Raw genomic sequence first — 16,291 nt, 5'->3', positions numbered from 1 at the left:
TAATAAGAGGTACAAACGGAAGGTGCTACAGGCCAACGCGCCTCCACCTAGCCATGATGGCCATATCGTCGAACGCTTCTATGAAGAGGTGCATTCAGCAATAAGCAAAGTAAGTACACAGTACACTTTACTGGTAGGCGACTTTAATGCCAAGGTAGGCTGGAAGCCGGCTGAAGACCAGGGGATGAGCGACTACGGCATATGATCTGGGAATAGGAAGATGGGAGGGGGGATGATTATCAGTAGAGTTTAAGAGAGACATAATTTACGGATCATGAATACCTACTTCCGCAAATCACAAAATGAGCAAGGGAGGGGAAAACCTCAGGTTGCTTGAGCCAACGTTTCGACAAGAGGACTTGTCTTCGTCTGGGCAAAGCGTTCATCATTGGCAGGGATTAAATAGGGCCTTCGCTCCGAGGAGGAAGGCCCCGGGTGGGGGAAGGAAAGTGGTGTGAGAGGGGATGCGTGTCAGGAAGGGGAGGGATGTGAATCTTGATTCGTTAAGCTGCTATAGTGGAAAAACTTATATCCGGGGGGTGTGTAATGAACAAAGGCTTTGAAGGGGCTACGACGGGAGGGAGGCGCTGGGTGGACCTTGTGGGAATCCTGGCTTTCCGCCGTTGCCTTTGCGCGGCTGTGCCGGCTTCCCGCGTTGTTTCTCCTCTTTCCCTTGCTCCCGCCTCAGGCGGTGGAGAGGCGGCTAGGTGACTAATCACTGTCATTTGGCCACCGCTCCGCCCGGCTCCCCAACGGCCTTTGCCATTGGTGCCTTCTGCCGGGATTTCGGGCCCCGCTTTGGCGGCCGCGCACCGCGCGACCGTCCGAGCGGGGCCCAGAGAGAGGGATCCCTCCGAGACAGCGTAAGGTGCGTACGCTACTGTTTGTCCGTGCCGGCCTTTGCCGTTCGGACCAGTGCTTACTCGAGCTCGCCCGCACGTGTCCTCTGACCTGCAGCGGCTCGAGCCTGTCCAGCGGGGTCCAGCGACCTCGGACATGCGTACCTTGCGTTGATTGCCCGCTCTCTCTCGCAACCGGCCCAACGGTCGACACGAGAGAGAGATCACAGCATTGCCGCGGGGACATTCTCCTGCAGCGGCGTGCTAGCGGCGCGCATTGCTCGAGTCGCTTCGTGCGCGCAGCGGAGCCTTGCTCCTCGCGCGCCCCCGGGACGTGGTGACTATTGAGTGTGTGTGTATCAGCTGGAGGACGACGTGAATAAACGTCTCCTTTGTGAACTTGGAGGCCTATTTCTTTGAGGCGAATCGCTCTCCTCCCAGCGGAGGTTGAGTGCACCGCGTCGGTGTCCCAGTGTGTGTGTGGTGACGGCTGATCGGGGCCCTTGGCTCGCGCGAAGCTCGAACCCGCGGTGGTTGGTGGCCTGTCCACTTAGAAACCCACAACTGGCGCCCAACGTGCTAAGTCATTGGCGCTTACGCCTTTGATGGCACATTAGCCGAGCAGGTCGCCTTGCCGATCACGCTTGCGCACCATGTCTACCACCCCCAGCGGGGCACTCGGCAGCTACATGTCGGCTCCCTACGGAGTTTTAGCGTCGTTTGATCCGCTGGCTGCTGTTCCTTCGAATAGCCAGACACCGTGGTTGGCCGCGGCCCCCATTGGGGTTTACGGCGGCACAACCCAAAATGTCGACCGCGCGGCTCCCTTTGGAGCTGTATCGGGAGCACCCTGCGGTGCATCCGCTGGTCACATGCCTCAGCTGTGCAAGCTTTCCGCCCAGTGCGAAAGCAGTTCGTGTCACGCTGCCGCAACCGGCAGTTTCGAACAGCAGCAGCCGTGCCCCGCGAGCAGTCAATTCTGCTCTGGGAACGGCGAGGCGCTGGCCCGGTTCCCTGTGGAAACCGCGCCGCTCATCGAACTAGGAGCCTTGCCTCCCTCGTTCGTGCAGCGCGCCCAAGCCTCCACTGAGGCAGGGGCGCAGTCGCTGAGGCCGGGGCTCCATTGAGCCAGATGCGGAGAAACTTCGAGCCATACTCGAAGTTCCCGCGCCCAAGAACGTACACGGCCTGCGCCGTTGTGTAGGAATGGCCAACTTTTATCGTCCTTTGCCCGCGTGCAGGCACCCTTGACCAACCTCTTGGGAAAGACTGCCGCGTGGCGATGGGAGCCCGAGCAAGAGCGATCCTTTCACCTCCTGTCTAGTGCCATTGCCGAGACAGCGCAGCTCAGGCTACCAGACCTGACCAGACAGTTCGTAGTCCAGACTGACGCGAGCGATCTCGGTTTAGGAGCAGTTCTCCTACAGGAATTCGATGGCGTGCTGCAACCGCTGGCCTTTGCCAGCCGCTCCTTGCTGCCCTCGGAGAGGAATTATTCCGTGACCGAGAAGGAGTGCCTCGCCATCGTGTTTGCACTGCGCAAATTCGACGTCTACCTTGATGGAACGCAATTCGTGGTGCAGACAGATCACAGTGCGCTCAGTTGGCTGATGCGGCTCCGCGAGCCTGCGGGTCGGCTGGCGCGCTGGGCTCTCCTGATACAGCATTACGATTTTTCCGTGCAGTATCGAAAGGGGAGCACGAACGTGGTAGCGGACGCGCTATCCCGTGCCCCACTCACCAGCGGCGCCTTGACGCCTGTAAGCGGAGGGGGCGAAACAGCGGACGAGTCGCCGGGCGGCAAGGAGGGGGAGCCCGCAAACGGGTTAACCCATTCCGCTAACCAGGCAAGCAGCGCTTCGCAAAGCGGACGAGAGGCAAAGCTCTTCGTGAGCGCCTCGGAGGTGCCGACGCGAACGGAAATTTTGGCTGCAAACCTGAGTGGGGACGAGACCAGGCTCCCCTCTGGGATGACTGGAATCGTTTTCAGCCCTAAAGAGCTACTGAAAGCCCAGCAAAATGACCCCTTTTGTCGCGAGGTGAGCGACAGTCTCAGGGAGACGGAGCGCCGTGACGCTACTGGTATTGTAGCGGGCGCAGGGGGGGCAGAAGCCAGCGTGTGTCGCGGCGAACCCCGGGGATTCATATTTGCTGGACCATGACGGGCTCGTGCTGAAGTACATAGCCACCGATGAAGAGTCCATCGACCCGTTCAAGGTGGTTATCCCCAAAAGTCTAAGAGGCGCACTTTTGCGATTCTCTCATGACGAACCACTGGCCGGTCATCTGAGTGGCTCCAAAGTTTTTGCAAAACTGAGTCAATCGGTGACGTGGCCCGGCATGAAGCGTGACATTTTCCGCTATTGCAGTTCCTGCCATGTCTGTCAAGCGGTGAAGTCACGGGGCGGCAAGCCGCCTGGAATGATGAAACCTATTGACAGTGTACGTCCGTGGCAGATGGCCACCTGCGATTTGATGGGGCCTTTCCCCAGGAGCAAGCAGAGGTTCATTTACCTGAAGGCGTATACGCGTCACGGTCTGACGAGCTTGCGCCGGTACCCATTGGTATCAAAGGCAAGCGCAAAAGCACAAGGTGCTGCGGAGCGCAAGCGTACGGAGCACCGGTACAATCTGAGGCGACGGTCACCGGTGTGATTGATGCCGGACGGCGGACTCTTCCGCAACTGAAGGCACGCAGCCTCAGCTAGCTGGCGAGCTTTCTCGTCAGGCCCTACCCAGGCGAAGCACGGTGTGTTATTTTTTTTTGTTGTTTTTGCAGCATGCTCAGTTCCAGCCTTGTGTGTTTATCAGCTTATTTATTTGTTTCTTTGAGTCAGTTTCTAGCCACTTTCGTTTCCTGTTTGTTCGTCTGTTTTCGTTCTAACGTACCGAGATGTACATCTGCGTTTGTGTTGGCGTTCAGTTTTTTTTACCACACTTGTATATGCATAGGCAAACTTCAGCCCGCTCGTGCTTGCTCTTATCTTCTAGAAGCAAAAGATGAGTGCCGTTTGTACGGCGCGCCTTTTCTCATTTCCGGCCCCACTGTGGGTGCTTAGCTCGTTAAGGAGCCGTGTGTCGCGGTGCGAGTTTTGTGCGGCCCGTACGGAGGGGAAGTTGGCGGGGCGTTTGGGACGATGGGGGGCGGAAAGTGCACCCTTTGACCCTCGCCGCGGCGCCTCTGGACGCTTCTGATGAGGGGATCGTTGTCGCCGACCAGCGTCCGCGCACGTGCCGGTGTATACGTGTTTGTGGCTGTGGCTGTGTGCGCGCGTAACCATGAGCCAAAGCGACGCCTGTGAGTTGTGCCGTTGTGCGCTTCTGCGTGAGCGCGAGGATGAGAAGGACCCCTCGCTGTTGCCAAGTTTACACATCCGGACGCCGCCGAACGTCCGCGCCCGTTTGAGCCGGCGTGAAGGGGGTGCACTAACTCTCTTGTGACCGAACGTGATGTCGTGCCCAAGGGCGCGAGGTTAGTGCTCTGCCGCGGCCCCGTCGTCATCAACGGAAAGAAGGCCGCCATCAGTCGTCGGCCCACCCAACCCGTTCAACTTCAACCCGTTCAAGTCTGCGAGCGGTGAGTCGCCGACCGGCCCACTGGGCCGCGCCATCGAACTTTGAGGCTGACATCCACCTGTCACATAGCTGTACAGTTGTATTCACATCTTTTTGTGTACCGTGTATATAATCTGCAAGCCGTTTTGATTTACTGAAGCGTATGCCAGTGTTTGTTTGTTTGCCTTGTTTTTCCTTTCTTTGTGTGTGCTTCTTTTTACGTTCTTCTGGCTGGAACTTAAGTGTAGCTAGTTTTTTTTGTGTATCCATTTCTTTATTTTGGAACTGAAGTGTAGCTAGTTTTTTTTTGTGTATTCGTTTCTTTATTTTGGCCGCGTGCTTTGCCGATGGGTAGGAGGGCATTTAAGGAGAGGGGGATGTGGGAATCCTGGCTTTCCGCCGTTGCCTTTGCGCGGCTGTGCCGGCTTCCCGCGTTGTTTCTCCTCTTTCCCTTGCTCCCGCCTCAGGCGGTGGAGAGGCGGCTAGGTGACTAATCACTGTCATTTGGCCACAGCTCCGCCCGGCTCCCCAACGGCCTTTGCCATTGGTGCCTTCTGCCGGGATTTCGGGACCCGCTTTGGCGGCCGCGCACCGCGCGACCGTCCGAGCGGGGCCCAGAGAGAGGGATCCCTCCGAGACAGCGTAAGGTGCGTACGCTACTGTTTGTCCGTGCCGGCCTTTGCCGTTCGGACCAGTGCTTACTCGAGCTCGCCCGCACGTGTTCTCTGACCTGCATCGGCTCGAGCCTGTCCAGCGGGGTCCAGCGACCTCGGACAGGCGTACCTTGCGTTGATTGCCCGCTCTCTCTCGCAACCGGCCCAACGGTCGACACGAGAGAGAGATCACAGCATTGCCGCGGGGACATTCTCCTGCAGCGGCGTGCTAGCGGCGCGCATTGCTCGAGTCGCTTCGTGCGCGCAGCGGAGCCTTGCTCCTCGCGCGCCCCCGGGACGGGGTGACTATTGAGTGTGTGTGTGTATCAGCTGGAGGACGACGTGAATAAACGTCTCCTTTCTGAACTTGGAGGCCTATTTCTTTGAGGCGAATCGCTCTCCTCCCAGCGGAGGTTGAGTGCACCGCGTCGGTGTCCCAGTGTGTGTGTGGTGACGGCTGATCGGGGCCCTTGGCTCGCGCGAAGCTCGAACCCGCGGTGGTTGGTGGCCTGTCCACTTAGAAACCCACAACCTGTAAAACTACTCAGATGTAAAACTGCGTTACATAGACGGCATTTTCATGATATGGGAGCATGGGGCTGAGACCCTGAAGGCATTCGTCACACATTTCAATTCATGCCACTCCAGCATTAAATTCACCTTCAACTCCTCGGAAACGCAAGTCAATTTCCTTGACACCACTGTCCATTTAGAAAATAGCAAGCTCAAAACCACACTTTACAGGAAGCCTACTGACCCACAGCAATAATTAGATTTCACTGGCCATCATCCAAGACACTGCAAACAAGGTATATTCGTAGGACAGGCAACGAGACTAAGAAGAATATGTAGCGACGACTACCTGAAACATCTCCACCCGCTAAAAAAAACACTAATCACCAGAAACCATCCACAGACAACCCTTAATAATGCGTTCAAAAGAGCAACCACTTTGAAACGAGATGTAGTTCTTAAAAAAACGAACAAAAGCTAACAGTCAGCGACCTCCTGCACTTATAACGAAATACTCAAACGCGCTTCCAAACATAAACAATATTCTGCGGAAATACCACGCCATTTTAACTGGTAACGACCGTCTCAAGAAAATATTTCCCGACGCACCAAGGGTAACATACAGACGCAACACAAACCTGAAGGACATTCCGGTGCATGCTAGGCTCGGTAAGAAACCACCACCGACAGTAACTTCATGCTCTCGACCTAGATGCAAGACATGCAAACATTTACAAAGGGTCACTACGGTTAAAAATACGGCAAGCGATTTCAGTTTCGATATAAAGGCCAGTTTTGACTGCACATCGTCCAATATTATCTACATGCTCCAGTGCTCCTTCTGCCAGAAACAATATATCGGAGAAACCGGGCAAACAATGAGTGCCAGATTAAACGAGCACCGGGCTGACACAACACGGAATGAACAGAAGGCAGTGTCGACCCATTTTAATCAACGCCATCACAAATTCGATGAACTCAAATTGTTCATTCTTCAGTCAGGCTTCAAATCGACTAGGGACAGAAAATACAGAGAAGCATTCCTAATCCACAAATTTAAAACACTGCAACCAACAGGGATTAACATGTCCAGAGGAAACCTGGAATCTCTCAGGTACATTCGAGGGTTAGCATAATTTTAAATTAACAAATGTCTTGCACGTGGTCAGACCATTTCCTAGAACCTCGCATAAGTATATTATCGCTCTTTGCACCCTTCCCACGTCATATCTTCCACCACATTTCCGGGCTTCTCACCCTCTCCCTTTGTTCACCCTTTTTTTTCCCCTAATCCCCTACTATCAGTTCTCGGAAACCATGGTATTCCTGTTACCCCCTCCGCCCCCACCTTTTGGGTTTCTCTGAACTCGAGCCATCCCCCCCCTGCCTTGTCCTTCCTTAGAAATGCCCCCCTTTCTTTCTCCTTCCAGTGCCAGCCTATTTTGTTTGCCTTGTTCTCATTTCCCTGTGCCACGCTGACTAATCCTCTTATCTGAGTTTTACAGGTCCACCCAGCGCCTCCCCCCACCCCCCCCCCCCCCCGTCGCAGCCCCCAGATATAAGTTTTTCCACTATAGCAGCTTAACGAATCAAGATTCACCTCTCTCCCCTTCCTGACACGCATCCCCTCTCACACCAGTTTCCTTCCCCCACCCGGGGCCTTCCTCCTCGGAGCGAAGGCCCTATTTAATCCCTGCCAATGATGAACGGTTTGCCCAGACGAAGACAAGTCCTCTTGTCGAAACGTTGGCTCAAGCAACCTGAGGTTTTCCCCTTCCTTGTTCATTTTGTGATCGCCAAGGACCATCTACCACACCCTCTCTCTACCATATACTTCCGCAAATGACAGAACAGAAAGTTGACATGGAAGACCCACAATCATGAGACTACAAAGGAAATAGATTTCTTACTGTGCACTCACCCTGACATTGTCTAGGATGATGAGGTCCTCGGATCCCAGTAGCACAAGGTGGCAGGCCCATGCGGGTTCGACATGGGCAATGAGGGCTGGTGGCATACCGCAATAAATCCACATGGGTCCCCCGTGGGCGCAGTGCTGGCACAAAACGCTGAGGCTGCCCACTTCGTTCCTGAATGGGACCCTCGTCAGCTAGGCATGGGCTTAAACAGACTGGGCAGCCCACCTAGGTCCCACCGCAGATACACGCGGGCTAGGATGCGGGCTCTATTATGGTAAAGCGCGGCCAACCCCAAAAGGGGCTGCCCGTACACCACCGTGAGGGAGCCGCAGTGTTTTTGTGTGGGCAAAGAGCTAGCATCCCCGCCTTCAGCCTACATGGGTCCCACGTAGGAAATACAGGGGCTAAACTATGGGCTTCACAGTGGCGAAGCGTTTCAGGCATGCAGTTTGGACTGTCTTAGCAAAACCGGCGAAGGTCCTGCGTGGGCTGGGCATGGGCACATTTGCAATTCCGACGTCCTAACCGCCTGTATTCTAAATCGGGTATGAAAGGGGTAAGCATGGGCTGCGTGCAGTTCGTGTGCATAAAAGAAGGGGGTACATGACGGTCAAGTGTGGGCACACCCAACAGGGGCTGCCCGTGCAGCGCCCTGACGGAGCCAATTGGGCTGTGTGTGGGCTAACACCAGTATTCCCGCCTGTAGCCTACATGGGACCTGCATAGAAAATATATGGGCTAGGCATGGGCACAATTGCGATTCCAACATTTTCCCGCCTGTATCATACATATCTGGTAGAAAAGGCCTAAGCGTGAGCTGCGCAGTAGCAAAACATGCAGTGTGTGCGGGAAACGGCTAGTATATATCCGCCAGCAGCCTTCGTAAATCCTGCGCAGATTACTCTGGGCTTCAGGGTGCAGAAACATCATGCGCCATTAACGAGTTGCCGGGCAAAACCTATCGACAGTCCCACGTACATTAGTTGTACACGGGAAGAGTTGACATTCTCGCATTTAGTCTGCCTGCATATTCTACTTGAAAACTTTAAAAGGGCGCAAACACACACGACCACAAAGTACAAGAGACGAGACACAAGCGCTTGTGTCTCGTCTCTTGTACTTTGTGGTCGTGTGTGTTTGCGCCCTTTTAAAGTTTTCAAATATGAACCAACTTGCCCAAAAAGAAGTGTTAATGCATATTCTACATCAGAGGTAAAAGGGTTAAGCGTGCCCAAATAGCAAGACACGTTCAACTCTGACGAAGAGCTGCTCTTTGAACGTCGTAATAAGAAAAGAACCCGCTTCTGAGATTTCTTGGTGCTTCTTTTGCGTTTATAGCATTGCATTTTTTTCTGGTGTGCTACGGTCGCTGCGGAGAAAGCTGCCAGCATAAGGTTTCTTGCTTGTTTCAATGCACTTCAATTACGCCAGCACTGCAAGCGCTTTCGTCGTCTCCATGCAACATGTGGCGCATGGAATTCATGACTGGTTGATGAACATAGCGAGCCTCCGGCGACTGCGCCAGAGGCTGCAAAAGGTTTGTTACTGTCGCGATCATTGCAGCAGCTTTCTTAATGTCCGCTAGCAGCAGTCTGTAGCGACGCATCGATCAAGACACAAAATTCCTTGGTTTTTGTGCAGGCATTCTTTGCGCTTCTTCGTCAAGTGATCGCACATTGATAACGCAACTTGGCCAAGCGCCATCGCGAGCGGCCCCACCGTTCACCCTATCAGGAAGAGATACTAATCACAAATCGCCCAGAACATTTCTATCGACGAACAAGAAAAGGTTAACTCAACGGAGCCGGCATCTTGGGGTGTTCCCTAAAGAGCGACGATTCGGGCTAGCGAAAAGGTACAGTGCTAGAGAGAACAAAATAAAAACAAACTCCTGTAGAAACGTCACACGAGTAACCTCTCTGTAATCCAGGGTTTGACGGAATCCCGTCTGGTCAGGTAGTGGCATAGTAGAATGTATACTTGGGTCACTGACCACGTCAAAAAGGGGGTTAGTTGACGTTTCGGAACCGCTAGGGGTTCCTTGTTCACAATGAATAACCGGCTAAGATGCAGCTTATGTGCCTTGATTTCAAATCGGTGCACCCATTAGCCCACAAACGCTCAGTCGTAGCTTCGCTTGTGAACCGTGCAGTCCGCACATGTTCCGATGAGCACAACCTCAATCAGGAACTCGAAACTATCAGGAAGGACGGCTACCCGAAGAAGTTTATTGAAAGCGTGTCCAAGTGTCAGATTGACAAGCATTCACAGCCGGAACCCACACAAAGGGCAGCATCGTCATCCAGACCGAAACGCGCGGCGATTCCTTACATCCCAGGCATAAGCGAAGCTCTGGCACGAGTCTTCAGGAAACAGTGTGCATATCGCCCACGTACCGACAAGCAAATTGCGCGGGGAACTTTTGAACGTGAAAGATGCTCTGCCCCGTTCAAAGTTCCCGGGCATCGTCTATAAGATACCTTGTGACGATTGCAACTCCGTCTACATAGGAGAGACCGGAAATCTGCCAAGGCGGGTAAAAGAGCACCGAAATGATGTCACAAAAAACCGGACGGCGTCAAGTGCTGTGGCAGAACACGCGCAAAAAGAGGGACATGAGATCGCTTGGGATGACGTGGAAATCGTTGCTACAGAAAGAAACCTATCAGCGCGGCTGCACTTGGAATCCCTGATAATACAATCGACGCCGAACACTATCAACAGAACCAGGGGAAATCTTCACCCGGCTTACGCAAAATCATTACGTCGACTGGTCAAAGCTACATAAGCTGCATATTAATCGGCCGGTTATTCATTGTGAACAAGGAACCCGTAGCGGTTCCGAAACGTCAACTAACCCCCTTTTTGACGTGGTGAGTGACCCAAGTTTACATTCTACTGAGTAACCTCTCTTTGCGCAAACTTTTTTTTTTCAAGTTTTTTTCTTTCCTCTCACCACCGCCTTCCCTGCTTTACCCGGGTCCGCTCTCTAAAAAAATAACTGCTCAACCCTGGTTTTTCTGTCTGCCTTTGTTCATTTAGCAAAGCAGACATTTGGGCTAGTTGGTGTGAATTCATGGTGAAAAAAGCAGCGCAAACTAAGACAGAAAACACAGCAAAGAAGGGAGACACTACAAGCGCTGACTCGCAACTAAGGTTTAGTAGAAAGAACAGAACAAATATATACAATAACCACCCACTACTGCGTACGTCATAACAGATTACGTGCAAGGCGCGCCAGATGATCTAAACAGGAGCATCGCGCGTGTGCGCCCGGTTATTTAAGTACCTAAATTCCAAATCTGACAAGGCCACTGAAGGATCACTCACGCACCGTTTGCCGTTTTTTCAGATAAAGAACGCTTCCATCAGCTCCCGGGTCACCTTATCTTGGTGGAAAAAAAGCACGTTAGTTTTCGGGAAAAGGGGTGTGCATTTGCAAACCCGGCAGTGTGCGGGAAGGTTGTCTCGCGAGTCACTGCCGAGTAAGTTGCGGTGCTCAAAGAGCCTTACATTTACACAGCGCCCCGTTTGCCCGTTGTACTCTTTACCGCAAGACAGTGGCAACCGATATACAACACCCTTTTTGCAAGGAATGAAAGGCGCCACATGTTTTGTTGTACAGGCCTTGCGATTCTTGTGGACACCAGCCGCCAGTTTTTTGTCCACTTGTGGGCAAATTGCAGCGAGATTCTTAGGAGCCGAGAACACCACCCTAACATCGTACCTCTTTGCCACGCTCTTTAACCCATGGGAAAGCCTGTGAGCGTACGGAATGACAGCCGGCCTACGGCGCTCACTGTCAACACGGCCTCTTCCGTTGGCCCCTGTCTTAACCCACCTCAAAACTTTTTCTCCTGCCCTGGAGATGACGTGGTCGGGAAAACCAGTACTTTTCAATCGTACCACTTGCTCTGACACACTTTCCGCAACACGGTGGTGGCACGACCTAGATGTGGCGGCCTTAAGGCACGAAACAGCGATACCGTTCTTGATCAGTTTTGAGTGCCCTGACTCATAACCTTCAGATTCAGATTCAGATTTATTTCAACAACACTTGGTTGCAGAGGAGGCGAACAAAAAGGCAATCAAAAGTTGCCTGACGAAGCGTCCGCCCCCTTTACACTTTACAACTGAGCAGTGGGCAGGTTTAACCAAAGAAAACAGACCATAACACCAAAGAGACATTGCATATAACATTATACACAAAAACATAAAAAAAAGAAGTGGCTTGACGGTGGCTAGGAGTGGCTTGGCGGTGCGCGGGCGATACATCCAGCAAAGGTGTCCCGGAGTAGCTCTCAAAGACATGTCAAGAAAGCGTAGCTCGTTGCCAACAGAAACCTCCGTAGTAAAATTTAGACCACGGCCGAACTGTCTGAACACCCTCAGAACATCAGCCATTTTCGCTGCAGGGTCAGACCCTTCCACGATGGCTAAAAAATCATCCACGTATCTGAAAGCCCTCAAGAACAATCCTGCCGAGGCCGCAGCTACCTTCCTATCCATGTCGCTCAGAAAAATGTTGCTAAGCACAGGTGCAACCCTCGACCCAATGCACACGCCTGCCTTCTGTACAAAAAATGAACCGTTCCATCCGATGACCGTTGAATTAAGGTAAAAAGACAAGATTTCGCAAAACGTTTCAATGGAAACACCGCATTTGCTTATAAAGCTGACAGCATCATTGTCGTCGGTGATGCACGCTTGAACGCTTTTCATCAGTTCATTGTCGGCAACGAGTAAAAAAGGTCCTCAATATCAATGCTAAACATTCTGCACGTTCCCGGATTGTCGTGCAACAACACTTCAGCCAATGCTCCAGAGTTCGGCACCAGAAAGGGATCAGGCACTTTTAGAGACAAGTGCGACTGCAGATATCCTGCAACAGCATACTACCAAGTGTCCTTCTTCGTCACAATGCAACGAAACGGTGAGCCCTGCTTATGGGTCTTGGCAGTGAAAAAAGGCTCTAACTCGAGGCCCTTTGCCTTCTTCACTGACGAAGCCAACCGCTCAAGGTTCGAGCTCAAAAGAAGGGCCACCGCCTTATCTCTTACTTTGGAACCACGGAAGTCCACTTGCCGAAAATTCTTGTTGATCGCTGAGCACGCCTTCTCCTCAAACAAGGCATTCGGAAGGAGGACAAAGCAGCCTTCCTTGTCCGATAAAAGCACTCGAGTCTTATTCGACTGCAAGAAGTCCACCAGTGGACGCGTGTCACGGCGCATACGAGGCCTACCTTCTGTCTTTTCCAGTACAGAAACACATTCCGTGGAGCATCTTGGCTGGTCTTCCCCAGAGGCAAGTCGGCAGATGGACTTCGAAACAGCAAGTTTTTCCGCAGGGTGAAGGGCCGGTTCAAACCCGAACTTAGGTCCCAGTCGAAGCAGCTCTTCGTATTTGCTGGGAATGTCGATGTCACCCAGAGTCACAATCCTGCCGTCAGCCTTGGGAGGAGCCTTCTTGGAAGGAAGCCTTGGACGCGTCGTGTTCCAGAAGAACACGGTCACCCTATCAGCCGTTGCGCACCAGTCACGGTAGAACCTCTCATTTCCGCTTGTACTGCAGGCCAGCCACAAGTGATCCTTGAAGAAGCGTGCTTGACGCCAGTACTCAGCGCGAAGGATTCGTGACAGCCTTCTCGTGTGGCCTCTGGAAGGGACGAGCAGCCCGCAAGCCACTTGAACATCCACCGGGCTTAGTCCACGCTTGACATGCCAAGAAAGCAGCCGCGCCTTGCACTTGCGCCTTCATGTTAGGGTGGTGTTCTCGGCTCCTAAGAAGCTCGCTGCAATTTGCCCACAAGTGGACAAAAAACTGGCGGCTGGTGTCCACAAGAATCGCAAGGCCTGTACAACAAAACATGTGGCGCCTTTCATTCCTTGCAAAAAGGGTGTTGTATATCGGTTGCCACTGTCTTGCGGTAAAGAGTACATCGGGCAAACGGGGCGCTGTGTAAATGTAAGGCTATTTGAGCACCGCAACTTACTCGGCAGTGACTCGCGAGACAACCTTCCCGCACACTGCCGGGTTTGCAAATGCACACCCCTTTTCCCGAAAACTAACGTGCTTTTTTTCCACCAAGATAAGGTGACCCGGGAGCTCATCGAAGCGTTCTTTATCCGAAAAAACGGCAAACGGTGCGTGAGTGATCCTTCAGTGGCCTTGTCAGATTTGGAATTTAGGTACTTAAATAACCGGGTGCACACGCGCGATGCTCCTGTTTAGATCATCTGGCACGCCTTGCACGTAATCTGTTATGACGTACGCAGTCGTGGGTGGTTATTGTATATATTTGTTCTGTTCTTTCTAATAAACCTTAGTTGCGAGTCAGCGCTTGTAGTGTCTCCCCTCTTTTCTGTGTTTTCTGTCTTAGTTTGCGCTGTTTTTTTCACCTTTGTTCCTTCCCCGAAGCCTCCTCTGCGTCTGTCCTGTCCCTCCCAGCCCCTTTCCCCGAAATGGCGCGGAGGCACTCACTCTACAACCCGCTACCGAACATTTTAAGCCGCCCTCCCGACCACACTCCCCGCGCCGCTTCTACGAAGTGGAGAGGGGGCTCGGATCCTACTTGTTCACTGTGTCCGGTCGCTGCGCGGTGACGTTATTGAGAAGTGCTCCCCCGCCTTTCCTGCGTTTGTTTGGAACAGGTTTTTCTTCTCTCCTGCGGTTGGGTTGAGTGTCAAGGGATGAAGGTAGCTGCGAAAACACGCTGGCACTCGCTAGTCCTCGTTGAATTTGTGTTATACAGTTTTTGCGCCTTTCCTCGTGTTGCTTGATCAATCCACGATCGAAGATGACATCGCCTTCCATGCGTACGTCCAGTGCAAGTATGATGGAACCCTGTCGTCCTTGTCTCAGTGTTGAATAACTTCGCTCCGAAAGACGTGAGTGGTGAACAGTAACATTTACTGACATTTCAGCGGTGGAGGCCACGGCGGTGAAGGCGGATTTTATGACGGATTTTATGACGTCGTGCTGCTAGGACGTAAGTACGCATTTGAAATCACTCTGTAGTCTGAGTACTGCCGCCGTCTCCGTTATATGCTCGGCGTCAACAGAAACTTTCTAGTTGTTTAGTGTGTTTTTTGAACCAGCGAGTTGTAGATTGCACAGCGTAGAGAGACAAAATACCGAAAAATTTTCTCTCAGTTACATACCGAAATTTCTTGCCCTTCATGGTAACAAGACTAAAATTAGTTTTGTGGTGTGTATTCTTTCTTTACACAGGCATATGGTGCAAACGTGCGAGCGCAATCAGCGACGAGCGTCCTGAGGGGAAGCGGCTCAAGGCCCTGAACAAACATCACGCATCGCATCGATGCTACGGAATGTGCCGTAAATAAAGATGGATGACCAAGCAAGCATTGGAATCGTCCGAGCAACCTGTTTACACACCAACAATGTTACGACACACGTTTGCAACACAATATTGATTGAAATACGAAAGGCGTGAGGTGCATTCACGATACTGAGCATTGGCAATGCTCAGGGCCAGGCGTCATGAGACGCCTGGCTTGTCCTTGCCTTCTCTTTCGTCCTGTCTTCTTTTGCACGCATTATCTCTTTTTAAGTAATGTGACGTACACCTTCCGCTGCGTGAGATTCTCGGTAGCTCCTTTTCCTCTTTTTTTCCTTTTCTTATTTCTTAGCGATTACCAATCCACAATCATTTTACCGATAACGATCGTCGATTACAATCCCAATTATCGATTACCTATCATCAATCCTTATCTAGCTTACAGAACACGAGATACTACGCCACTTCTACACATACATCATCAATCCCTATCTAGCTTACAGAGCACGGCATACCACGCCACTTCTACACATACACACCATTTGTTCCAGTACACTGAAGCACCATAACACCCCTTTTCATTCCGTCCAATTTCTGACGCGTAATTAGCATATTAATATTTGTCTGGCTCCGCGGTGGCTCAATGGTTACGGCGCTCGGCTGCTCACCCGAAAGATGCGGGTTCGATCCCGGCCGCGGTGGCCGAATTTCGATGAAGGCGAAATTCTAGAGGCCCGTGTACTGTAGATGTCTTTGCACGTTAAAGAACCCCAGGTGGTCGAAATTTCCGAAGCCCTTCACTACATCGTCCCTAATAGCCTGAGTCGCTTTGGGACGTTAAGCCCCCATACACCACACCAATATTTGTTTTTTTTTCATTACTGTCAGACCAGAACACATACCAAACACAGGTTACTAAGCCATACACCCGACCACGCGTTCAATGGGTGTCCCTCAAACACGCCTGAAGCAATTACCCTTCGTGGCCTACGGGAATAAAGAACAAACAAAACAAAAAACCTTCGTGGCATACGCGTTACTTGCCCACCTGGCGCAGTGGGGCTATTTTCTTTTTCTATTTACAGGAATTGGGTTTTTTTTCCGACGGGCGGAGCCGGGATTTCTCCTGAACGAGCTCCTTACGCTGTCGCTTAATACCTGCGACTGTCCAACAGACCTTTCCCGGAATGCATCACAGCTCGTGTTTCTGGTTCTATGGGCAAAAGATAGCGCGCACCGAGGTGTCTGTAACAAGAAGAAGAAATTGGGCGGGGGATCGAGCGATCGTCACAAGGAAAACCGGTTGAGAAGCAAAACTGGACTGTTTTGCCTGTGGAAGAAGTCCAGATTGGGTTAATTATTGTATATTCATAATGATGGTTCAACAGCGCGAACACACCAAGACCAAGAAAGAGAGAGGACACAAACACCAGCGCTGAATTCAGCGCTGATGTGTGTCCTGTCTCTTTCTTGGTCTATGTGTGTTTGCCTGTGGGCCGAACTTGGGCGAGC

At 52.1% G+C, this 16,291-nt stretch overlaps 1 protein-coding gene across 5 annotated transcripts in view; it reads right to left on the bottom strand.

Annotated features, from left to right (window-relative positions):
• LOC149349077 (octopamine receptor beta-2R-like) overlaps nt 1-16,291 on the bottom strand; it is a 507,633-nt gene that overhangs the window by 206,074 nt on the left and 285,268 nt on the right. The window lies entirely within an intron of this gene.

This window comes from Amblyomma mixtum, chromosome 3 (assembly GCF_055824585.1).
Source record: "Amblyomma mixtum isolate Tamu chromosome 3, ASM5582458v1, whole genome shotgun sequence".
Taxonomy (NCBI): domain Eukaryota; kingdom Metazoa; phylum Arthropoda; class Arachnida; order Ixodida; family Ixodidae; genus Amblyomma; species Amblyomma mixtum.
This window is presented reverse-complemented; position numbering and strand designations above follow the sequence as displayed.